At 36.6% G+C, this 12,423-nt stretch overlaps 1 protein-coding gene across 3 annotated transcripts in view; it reads left to right on the top strand.

Annotated features, from left to right (window-relative positions):
* Positions 1–12,423, top strand: part of LOC123525237 (cAMP-dependent protein kinase catalytic subunit 1) — a 290,456-nt gene that overhangs the window by 215,493 nt on the left and 62,540 nt on the right. The gene's annotated exons all lie outside the window — the stretch shown is intronic.

Here is a 12,423-nt window from a genome sequence, read left to right as displayed (position 1 = left end):
CTGATTATGTCATGCTTAAATAGTTACTTCTCTCGATTTAACTGGCAACAATTGAGACATTTATCCAAAATGTCAGTTTTCTTCATGTGTGCTATCCATAACCTGAAATTTTGCTGTCTTTTATAGAGCCATCATCATGATATAACTCCTTTTGTTGCCTTAAAATAAAGCAAGTGAGTGCTAGTTTCAGGCACAGAATGCTTGGGAAATACGGACCCAGGCACGTGTTTCACGTCCGGAATGAGATCAACAATAATGGTTCAATAAATGTTCGTATATATCTGTATAGTTGTGTCACGTGATCAAAGTAACACTGCAGAGAGTAACACCTGCGAATTGTTGTGCAGGGAGTAACACCTGAGAATATTTGTGCGGGAAGTAACACATGTGAATTGTTATACAGGGAGTAACACCTGAGAATATTTGTGCGGGAAGTAACACCTGTGAATTGTTATGCAGGGAGTAACATTGATATACATAAAAGTTAATAAAATAAGGAAAAAACTTTTGACCTTTACCTTTATACATTAGAAATATTTTTCCTGTCATAAGTCTAACTGTTCGACTTCACCTTTACCTAGCGTATCCACCACTGCCTAGGGAAAATTTCTTAATTCCACGTAAACAGTTCTGAACCTAGTATTCAGTAATACCGGCCAGTCAATGTTGCTCAGCCCGTTAATTTAATCATATGCACTTTTTATGAAAAAAAAAGATACATTTGCTGTATTTTTTCAGTTTCCGTATTAAGTCAATGTAAGCATTTTTGTTTTAATGACAGGTACGTTACTTCTTGCCTGTTTAGTCATATTTGGGCAAAATATCTTAACTGTGTTAGTAGCTGTTACGTTCAGAATACTAAAATCCTTGCCAAAATAGCGATTGAATATGTTTCTAACCTAAATCAGACTGTCCGGCATAGCTATCAAGTTACTTTTTTGTCTATACATGTAGCGATATGCATTTTTCATTTCATGTATAATCTACATTTAGCCTAATTGATAGCTATTCAAGTACTCTTTTCCGTTTCAGATATAGCATATAATTGTGTCGGCTTTTACTGTATCATTTCACGACCGAAACATTTGTTTTGTAGTACTTCAATAGTTCCTCAAGTTGTGGGAACTTTTGTTTGAAAATGAGCAATTTTTAAACGAAAAATGCTCTTTAATACTTATGTCGAACTCATTCTTCATGGTGCATGTCAGACAGAAAACTGCGATGGCGAGACGGTAATGAAGCGAAGTTGATGGTACAATGGTGATTATACGGCAGTACGATAGCGCAATTGTTATAAAGCGATGGAACGATGACACGATGACATGTGCGAAGCAATATCGATTCTTCGTCATCGTGTTGTCGAAGCACCGCTCTGTGATTATCATGTTATCATGAAGTACCGTCTGCGCACGGTGTTCCGTTTGGAACAATCGTGACTTTTTATTAAATACTAAACCACGATGCACGATGGTACGATGACGAAAACGCGATGGCTCGATGGCACGATGATGATACAACGATGGTACGATGGTGAAAATGCGATGGTACGATGATGAAATCGCGATGGTGCGATCGTACGATGGTGAAATGTTGATGTAGTATCGCGTTTTCATCATCGTACCATCGCGTTTTCACCACGTATCATCATGCCATCGCGTTTTCACTATCGTATCATCGTACCATCGCATTTCACCATCGTACCATCGCATTATCACCATCGTACCATCGCATTTTCACCATCGTACCATTGCCTTCCGGTGGTCAAGCGCAGTGGTACAGTGTATGTGTCAGTAAAATACAGGCTTGATACAATCTCATTTTCACATTGCACTATGTACCTTCTACATCCTAACAAGAATAATGTTGGATAATACCATATGACTATTATACCCAGCTTTTTATTTACTTTCATGCATACGTAAATTATAAAGGACGTGGCCTTGAAGATTTTACAATTTTAATGAACTGAGCACTGAACATTTTGTAAAATATTTTGCAAAACAGCAGAATCTAAAAAGTAAATTTCTTCTCACAAAATACATTGAGATACATTCATCTGTTGTTGACAAAAATACAAGTGTACGGGACTACGCATTTCTAACCGGAAGGCGATGGTACGATAGTGAAAACGCGATGGTACGATAGTGAAACCACAATAGTACGATGATGATAACGCGATGGCACGATGGTGAAAACGCGATGGTACGATGGTGAAAACGCGATGGAACGAGAGTGAAACCACGATGGTACGATGATGATAACGCGATGGCACGATAGTGAAAACGCGATGGTACGATGGTGAAAACGCGACGGCACGATGGTGCGATGGTGAAACGCGATGGTACGATGATGAAAACGCGATATTACATCGACATTTCACCATCGTACCATCGCGATTTCATCATCGTGCCATCGCGTTTTCACCATCGTACCATCGTTGTTTCATCATCGTGCCATCGCGCCAGCCATCGCGTTTTCGTCATCGTACCATCGTGCACCGCGGTTAAGTATTAAATAAAAAGTCACGATTGTCCAAACGAAACACTGTATCTGCGTCATCGTTTCTTCGCTTCATCATCACAACGTACACTAAGTGAACTGTTGCAAAAAAAAATACAAGTTTCTGTTTGCTTTGTTTAATAGAAAAATATATCGGGTAGTGTAAGAATCCAGTTTATAGACAATTGGAAGATATATTTCATCTGTCATGTAAGCAGGTATACAGATCACATTAACTTCAGCAACAATTTGCTGTAGGCTAGAAGATCTAGAAGTAAACACGAAAAACTCGGGCGACAGACAAAATATTTAAAAGTCATATTTATTAAACCTGTGTTCAGGATCACTTTTAACTAGCTGATCATGTGTATGACCCTGTTTAGCATTTAGTTGAATAACTTAAGACAAAAGAACATAGTGTCTTAATTCAAAAAGTAGCAGTTTCATATGAACCTTTCCTACATATATCCATTGTTACTTAAAAGAGTAGAGTCAATACAAAATTTAATAAACAAATTTCAAAGACTCCTGTGTACTTTAAACTTGACAAGGTACTCCAGATCTCAAAAACATTAATAAGGTAATAACACTTTATCTTGTTTCTGAAAGAACTGTTCACTTTGGAACCACCCGCAATAAATTAATCCTGTTTTCTGCCCGTGTTTGTGTGCTATCAGCTAGGTGACTTGGGAATGCTTCAGTGTCTTTATCCCACTTATCTCACCCTCTCTTTACCACTTCATTATCCCTTCCCTTAACACCGTCTAGCATCGTCATTACAGGTTCATATAAGTATATGCAAACAAGACAAAGTATGAAGCCTTTGTACTCGTTCGAGTACGTATTTAATAAATTGACCATGCTATAATGTACCGTATTACTATTCCAATATTTTGTTCTCTGAAAGCATGTGTTTACAATAAATAGACCGTACTTTCCAGTGCTTTAATACATTCATAATATTGTTCTAATATCTTGATCATGAATATTTTCACATGCACGGTGTCTTATGTAATATTAGTATAGGCACTTCGTTTAAATTAGGTCTTAGTTTTTAAGTGTTTCTTATTATGTATTTATCCTTTAGCGTGAATTTGAAATAAGCTTTGGTAAAGATAAAAAATGAAGATAAAAAAGTACGAAGATATTTAACTTGTTTTAAGAGATGGTTTCAACTCAAAACGCAATATTTTTTATGTCGCTTAAGGGTTTGTCAGGCGCTTATTGTTTTTATCTGTTAGATTTCCAGTAGTTTTTTTATTTGATTTGATTTCTCTATCCTTTTTGCCAAACTAGGGTAAAGTTTGTAAGTAGACGTATAAATTGAATAAACATACTTACAGACATAACTCTTAAAGCTGTATGATGGAGTCGCTTTAAATCAGTATTGCTATGCACGATATATACGGACAGAAAGAATTTGCCTTCAAAGGCAGTTAAATGATTTTAGTCTAGATTTAATAAATCCAAGTACTTGATCTGATAAAAAAAGCTTTTAATTTAATTTTACCGATTGAAAGAGCATTAGTGCCAGGTGCGTTTTATTTATTAACTCGAAATTTCGAGTTACTTTATTCGAAATTTCGGGATACTAAGTCGTTTTATCCGCAAAAATTGAACGTCTGTGTCAAAGGCCCAAAATGTAATTGACGACTTTTGACTCTTCGAAGTGGAATCATCTATCTACACATCCATAATATATTGTATCAAACATGTAGCAACTTGAACGTATACTACCATACATCAATGTATGACCTACCCCATAGCCTCTAGAGCTACTCCAGATTTCAAACTGTATCCTGGATATATACCTTCATTTACATGTACATGTATAGTATGTTCAGGTGGTAGGGGCTCAACTAGGTCGGAAACCTTTCAGATACAATTTATGTTCAAAATAGTGAAATATTCTTAGTCTGAATACTTTCCCGGTCACTTTCTATGACCTCTTCTCAAAATCTAGATCTATCCAGGTACCCAATCTTGGTCAGACTCATTACTACATGTTCATGTAGGGTATGTCTATATTTCCTTGCCATATGGGCTCAAACTAGGTCGAAAACCTTCCAGACTTAAACATGGTTTAAATATGATATTTTTATGAGCAAACGCTACCCGGTCATCTTCATATAACCCTGTAGGGCTACCCGATGGATACACCAGGTACCCAATCTTGGCCAGGACCTATACATCAACATAAACTATTTTAGGTAGTAACTCGAAATTTTGACTTAGTTCGAGTTACGTATCTCAAAATTTCGACTTAATAACTCGAAATTTCGAGATACGTAACTCAAAATTTCGAGATATTAACTCGAAATTTCGAGTTAATAAATAACATACAGTTGGCACTAATGCTCTTCCGTAGATTGATGTATTGGTAGAATGCTAAAAATGTCTACTCCTCCAACATAGATACCACAGAAAATAAAAAGTATGGTCATAGCATGATTGATATGGTAATAGTATTTGTAGTTACACTATTATAGTAGTGTAGTTACACTATTATAGTAGTGTATTTACGCTATAATAGTATTGTAGTTACACTATTATAGTAGTGTAGTTACGCTATAATATTATTGTAGTTACACTATTATAGTAGTGTAGTTACACTATAATAGTATTGTAGTTACACTACTATAGTATTGTAGTTACACTATTATAGTAGTGTAGTTACACTTGAATAGTATTGTAGTTACACTTTAAAAGTATTGTATATAGTTGCACTATTATAGTATTGTAGTTACACTATAATAGTATTGTAGTTACACTATTATAGTAGTGTAGTTACACTATTATAATAGTGTCATTACACTTTAATAGTATTGTAGTTACACTATTATAGTAGTGTAGTTACACTATTATAGTAGTGTAGTTACACTTGAATAGTATTGTAGTTACACTTTAATAGTATTGTATATAGTTGCACTATTATAGTATTGTAGTTACACTATAATAGTATTGTAGTTACACTATTATAATAGTGTAGTTACACTATTATAATAGTGTCATTACACTTTAATAGTGTTGTAGTTACACTATTGTAGTATTGTAGTTACACTATAATAGTATTGTAGTTACACTATTACAATAGTGTAGTTACACTAAATGTAACATTGTTAGTATTGTATTGTTGTTTTCAAATAAGTTTTGATACGATAAGAAGACTATTTACAAACGATTCAGTTAATAGTTTGTCTAAAAAAATCTAAGTAAAACCAATGTCGCTTCTGTTGCTATGGTAACGTTAATGAAGCCCGATACGTCACTTGTGGATAAATTTATTGTAAACTCCAAAACCTGCCCAGACGCATTTTGCGTGTCCACGACTATAGACAGGATATGTATATGTACGTATCCGGAAGAAAATATGGTGAAAACAACCTTTACGATGGTATATGCAGGTCTGCTCTGAATCTTAACTCGTCTGAAGCAGTGCCCCAAGATCACCAGCGTGGTCTTTAAGTCGTTATTTATTTTGGGTTTTAAGGAAAGTATAGAAACTGGTGTATTTTGTGATCAGAAATTATACCTAATGCTTTTATATATACACCTATAAAGTGTCTTATGCTAAATTTGAAGTTATGACAGGTTGTTTTTCGAATACCTTTTAGTTTAGTATAAAACTAGTTCGTCAGTTTGAGGCCATATGGGATGAAAAAGAACTAATCAAATACTTTGAAATTATACGTCGTCAGCAAAAGCGTAAGAGCAAGGAACATGTGGGTCAGTTCACCTCAAACTTTTGTCCGGAAAATCTTCTTTTTCGATGGAAGGAAAAACACAGTTTTCAGGAAACTCCATAAACTGTAATGACCAGTTTACTTTGACATACAAACTGGTGGGAAGTTTATTTGTCAGTTATTACTGTATATAGGATTACTTTAATAAAATCATAATTAAAAATAAAATATTTTATTGATCTTAATGGGATCGTGTAGCGGAGGGGGAGTGGTGCGGGTAATGCTAAAACGGTACCAGTTTCCATTTCCTTCAGCATCTCTTTAAAAACATTATTTTTACTATCCGAAGTCCAAAACAAGATGCTGTTACCTAGTACAGAACCAGTCACGGCCTTTGTGAAATTTCTCTGCTTGGACGTAACAGGTTTTCGAATTAAAGCTTTTATTTGCTGAAAAGTCTTCACATCAGAGATTTAAAATAGTCCTGGTACAGTTCTGTTAAAAACAACGGCATGTCGGCCATTTATGTTGCTTCCCGGTTTACAGTAATAACCTGACCTCAAGGACAGGTCCCGGCGCCATGGTAATGTATTCCGACAGCGTACGGGTTAAGAAGAATCACTGTGTAACTGACATTTTCTTATGGGTATTGTGATTCTAGTATATTTCAAGAGACCATTTTATCATTGCCATAGGCAGCACGATATTAAGTGTACGGTGCTTCAGGTTTGTTCTTTGATTTCATAAAGTTGATTTATACATTTTACAAACTGATTTGATATTAACATTGAGAAACTTTAAGTTGTCTGCAAGGACCGATAGTCGTCATTATTTCGCATAGTCTCTAAGAAACAGTGGAAATAAATCTTAACGACTAAGTTACATATAAATGTAAGTAACTAATAGGTTCGAAAACGTTTAAACTATATCATTTAAAATAATATTGGACGGCAGACTACGAATACTAATTGTATCATTCCGAAGTGACGTCAGTTTAGCCGTGTTTCCATGAAAATGTACATACCCACGCGCATATAGCGATTGAACTGTCCGTCCGTTCGTTTGTCTATCTGTCCGTAGGTGATTTTACCGTTTCGCCTACAGTCCACATTAATGACCCGATTTAGTTCATACTCGCACTACAACAACCTACAAATTGACCTATACAATGTATATAAATCACCTTGACCCTCATAAACCCTTCACCTTCAAACTTGGAACTTTAATAAATAACAATTGTGGCCCTACAGTCCACATAAATGACCCGCTTTCGTTCATACTAACACTCAACAACCCTTGTGGCTAGACCTACAAACTGACCTATATAGAAACGACCTTGATGCTTATATGATCTATATCTTCATACTAAAATACCTTAACAAATAACATTTTGGTCCAACAGCCCAATAGATGGCCTTGACCTTCCTATGATCTTCACCTTTAAACTTAAAACCTAAAACATAAACACATGGGGGCCTGATTTTGCGTTTTGAAAACGCAGCTCCTTTTTTTATTTTACAATCTCAGTTATGATCAGAAATTGATTGTTGGGAGTATCCCCGTAGATGTAGATGTAGATTTATAAGGTTTGGGAAACTGCATAAGATTTCGTTTTATAATACTTGGTAAAAGAAATTTTGGTTTTATGAACTGTGAAATATAACAAAAGTGATGGTATTTTCAAGTAAATGTAAGTTGAGCATACAATAATTTGATACTAAATGAAATGACAAAATGGTAACAAAAGGACAATCTTGCCACTTCAGACTATGTGCCCTTTTGAAACTTTAGCAGATTTAAGGATAGATTTTAACATCATTTCTTTGGTTTGACGATCGGGAGAAAAGTTAAGGTTTTCCCCGTTTTCCTTAAATCAACGATGTTGAATCTGACCATATTCCGCAATCATAGTGTGATTTTTACATTGTTTCAAAACGTGCATTAGATCGGTTATAAGACAAATTTTGTCTTTTTCTACAACGTAAGCTGTTAAATTACAGTCTAAAAAAAGAAAAAAATCAAATATAAGGACCATGTACGTTAGCACCAGTACTATGCGCTTTATCGTAATATTTCTGACTGTTTACGCCATGGGTTTGAGTACGCTTGGAGTAACCCATCCTTGTTCCGCCAGTGGTTCGAGGTGATATCTCCGGGATGTATATCCGTGTAATATGATAAAATAATTGTTTTGAACGTTGAACTTGTTTACGTACTCAGTTGACTATACAAGGTAATAAACATGTTATCAGGTTTCAAATTCAGGGTGATGTCTATATTAATTTTATCTGAACATTACTTGAAGTGCAAGTAAATAGATAATTTTACTAAAATAACAAGTTACTGTTATTTTGAATATATTTATGTTAGTATAAGCAAACAAAAACGATAACCTATAACGATAACAGTTCGACAGATACACTATAGTGAATGTTTTTTATTGTTTATGGTGGCTGATAAGTGCCATCTGTCGCAGCGACACAACGACAAACGTCGTTACGGCGCCCCGCCGAATGTCGCTACACGAATCATCGCTCCGCCGAGCGTCGTTATTGCGCCCCAACAAAAGTAGCCCTGCCGAACGTCGCCCCGACAAACATCGCCCGCCGAATATCGCCCCACCAAACGTCATCCCCCCGAATGTAGCCCAAACAAACGTCGCCTCGCCGAATGGTGCCCCGCTGAACGTCGTCCCGCCTAATGTCAAACGTCGCCCCGCCAAACGTTGCTACGCGAATGTTTTTCCTTCTGACTTTAGGGCCCAGGTTTTGCATGGCACTAGCTGTATAATTGAGGAAATAAAAGAAAACATTTCTCTGTGAGTGTTTAAATAATGATCTGACATCACGCACGCACGCACGTATATTGCCCTCTATTTGTTTATATGTCATTAAAAGGTCTTATAATCTAAAAGCTACACATCGTGTCACAGACAGACTGACAGATGGATTGAATGTTGGGATGGAGTGGTGGGTGGGTGAGTGTGCGGGTGTAAGAGAGAGTAATTTCCTCTGGTAACACTTCATTTAAGACTAACAAATATCACAAAATCTTAATAACTTTTATCTCCATTTTATCTCATACTATCATGTCATTTCGGAAGGCGAAAAGACGATGTTTGGCGTGGCGACATTCCGCGGGGCGACATTCAACGTGGAGGCGTTTGGAGGGAAGGGCGACTTTCGGTGGGGGTGACATTCGGCGGGGCGACGTTTGGCGGAGCGACTTTCGGCGGGCGACATTCGGCGGGCCGATGTTTTTCGCGGTGCCATTACGACGTTCTGCGGGGCGACATTCGGCGGGGTGCTGTCCCGGAACATGTGAATAACATCAACACGTCCGAGTTAAGGCCACTTCGGGAGCAAGTGTTAAAATCCATAGGTGTTAGACCTTGAAACAAGTTTAGAATTATGATTTTTCACATATGCAAACCTTTTAGACAATACCTTTCAATCCTTTGAAGGGAATTTAATGTAATGTGATCTAATGAAAGTGTACAAATTTTAAAATATACTATATCTTTATTTTGATTAATTTGATAGTAGATTTTTATACGCTGCAGTCACTGATTCAAACAAGACTTTGGCAGGGTATGATTTGCCGTCGTTAAAAGCTATACTTTTCAGAGCCCGAAACAAAGTCTCAACAAAACATTTCTAGTGAAATTGTTAACCTATTAAAACATGCTGAGGACGTCTTTAAATAGTTGATGTCCCACATAGCGGACAGCTGACAAATGAATTCTTTTCGACTGACCTTCCATCTGTCTGACTTTTTTTTGTGTTTATCTGGTGTGTGTAGCCAGGATAACAATATAGATATGTAAATCCTTTATTTCATAATACATAGTCCGTGTGATACTTAATTGCGGAAATCTAATGAAAGCGTTTGTCTGTCTGTCTGTCTGTCTGTAACACTTTATCACGGGTCATCCATCTCTGGACAACAGGATAAAGTGAAATGCCGTGGTCAAATGCTAATTGGTAAATAGGCAAGTGTTTGTGTCCGTTTCCATAGACTGAAATGTCATAACTATGCGTTTACGTTGATAGGTTGTGTGAAAGATCTTGACTCTCTGTTGAATTGTGTCCCCATTTTTATTAGCTCACCTGAGCACGAAGTGCTTAAGGACGAGCTATTGTGGTCAGTGATTGTCAGTCGTCTGTCGTCTGTCGTCCGTCAACATTTTCCTTTAAACAACATCTCCTCCTAAACCACTAGGCCAATCGTGATGAAACTTCACGTGGATGTTCACTGGGTGGTCTTCTTTAAAAATTATTGAAAGAATTGAATTCTGTACAGAACTCTGGTTGCCATGGCAACCGAAAGGATTTGATATCTGCTACGTAATATCATCTAGTGGTTCTCTACCAAGAATGTTCAAATTATTCCCCTAGGGTCAAATATGGTCCCGCCCCGCGGGTCACATGGTTATGTATACTTATATAGGCGAACACTTTGAAAATCTTCTTATCTAGTGGTCCTTTACCAAAATTGTTTAAATTATCCCCCTAGGGTCAAATATGGCCCCACCCTGGTGGTCACATGGTAAATATAGACTTATAAGGGGAAAACTTAGAAAATCTTCTCGTCCAAAACCACAGAACCTAGGCTTAAATATTTGGTATGTCGCATCATCTAGTGGGCCTCTACCAAGGTTTTTCAAATTATATCACTAGGGTCAGATATTGCCTTTCCCTTGGGGTCACATGGTTAATATAGACTTATACAGGGAAAAACTTTGAAAATCTTCTTGTACAAAACCTCATTGCCTAGGGCTTTGATATTTAGTATGTAGCATCGTATAGCCGTGTATAGCATCCTTATCTCGAATGATCTGGTTAGAATTACACCAAACTTGGTCAGTAGCATCCTGGCATGGATCTTTACTAAGTTTGTTGAAATTGTTTACACATTACCTGCCTGTATGTATTTACTAGAAACTTTTAACTGTTCAAGCAAGCAACTAAACTCAGGTGGGAAATATAGGGCCATCATGACCCTCTTGTATTTCATCTTATCAATTACTAAACAAACTGAGCAAGTGCAAGAATTGTAACTCTGTCTAAAATATTGATTAGTCCCGCTTCTGCACATGATCTAATGGAAGATAAATATACCTATTTGTGGAATAATTTCAAGTTTTTGTACTTGTTTTTTTCCTGAACAGCAACTTTTGAACTGGGGGAATGTTTGTGAAAAATAAAGAGAACCGACAAAAAGAGAAAGTACAGAGTGCAAGAACGTTACTCTGTCTATCTCCTATTTGTACTTTAATTTCCTTCTTTTGGCTAGAGGGAGCCATTAAACTGGCATTAGTAGAATTGTACAGGTCTGTCACATTCCTGAACTAAGTCTCTGATTATAAAATATACGTGAAGATGGTGATGACGACCTCCAAAGTAAAAAATACGTTAATGAATTAGGAACTATTTAACTTACTAGTTCAGAGATGATTTACATTCTCGTATTAGATCATTTATTTTTGGGCCAATTTCGTTCTTATTACATGACTCTGTATAAATCACTGGTCTATGATCGGTCTATTTTCAGCACGTGTTTGCTGGGCTGACAGACAGACAGATAACTTCATAATCACCTAATGTACAAGACGATATGCAGATACGTTTGATTAAAGCCAAATTAAGTTCAGATAGGAATCAGCAAAAAAAAAATATAATGAATAGTTAACATGTACGGGCTAATAAGTCAAAATTTTGAAATTGAAAATGTGAAAACTAATTTTTGATGTCATAATCAAACACTTACAGGATTACTTGTGGCCAGTAGTCAAAGGCAGAAGTTTATGATAGCTTACAAGTAATTGTTTGTCATTAGTTCCTCAACAGTTCTCTTTAAATCAGACTTAACTACACAAGGACATTGACCAGTGTTTTTTGTATTTGTGGAATCTGATGTTACTAAGTGATTTGGTTTGTAGTGCACTAATCGACTTATGACTTGATATATTTAGCATTTCTTTTAAATTGTTAAAATTGTTTGATTTCTTACTTTATTGGTAAGGAGTGGGGGCGAGGGGATGGAGGTGGGGAAGAGGGGTCTGCTTTTAGGTCTTTATTACTGGCTTGACCCACACTTATGTCCATCACTTTGTTAGTTCCTTTTCTAGGCGAGAGCTGGATCCACCGGACCCTGGCTGCATCTTTACATGAAAGAAAGGCGAGGCTCAAACTTTCAACCAGCAAATAATTAGAAGTCGGCGGACTTAACCAAGATGTCC

Source organism: Mercenaria mercenaria, chromosome 3 (genome assembly GCF_021730395.1).
Source record: "Mercenaria mercenaria strain notata chromosome 3, MADL_Memer_1, whole genome shotgun sequence".
NCBI classification, from domain to species: domain Eukaryota; kingdom Metazoa; phylum Mollusca; class Bivalvia; order Venerida; family Veneridae; genus Mercenaria; species Mercenaria mercenaria.
Note: the sequence above shows the minus strand (reverse complement) of the source record. Positions and strands in the feature narration are given on the sequence as shown.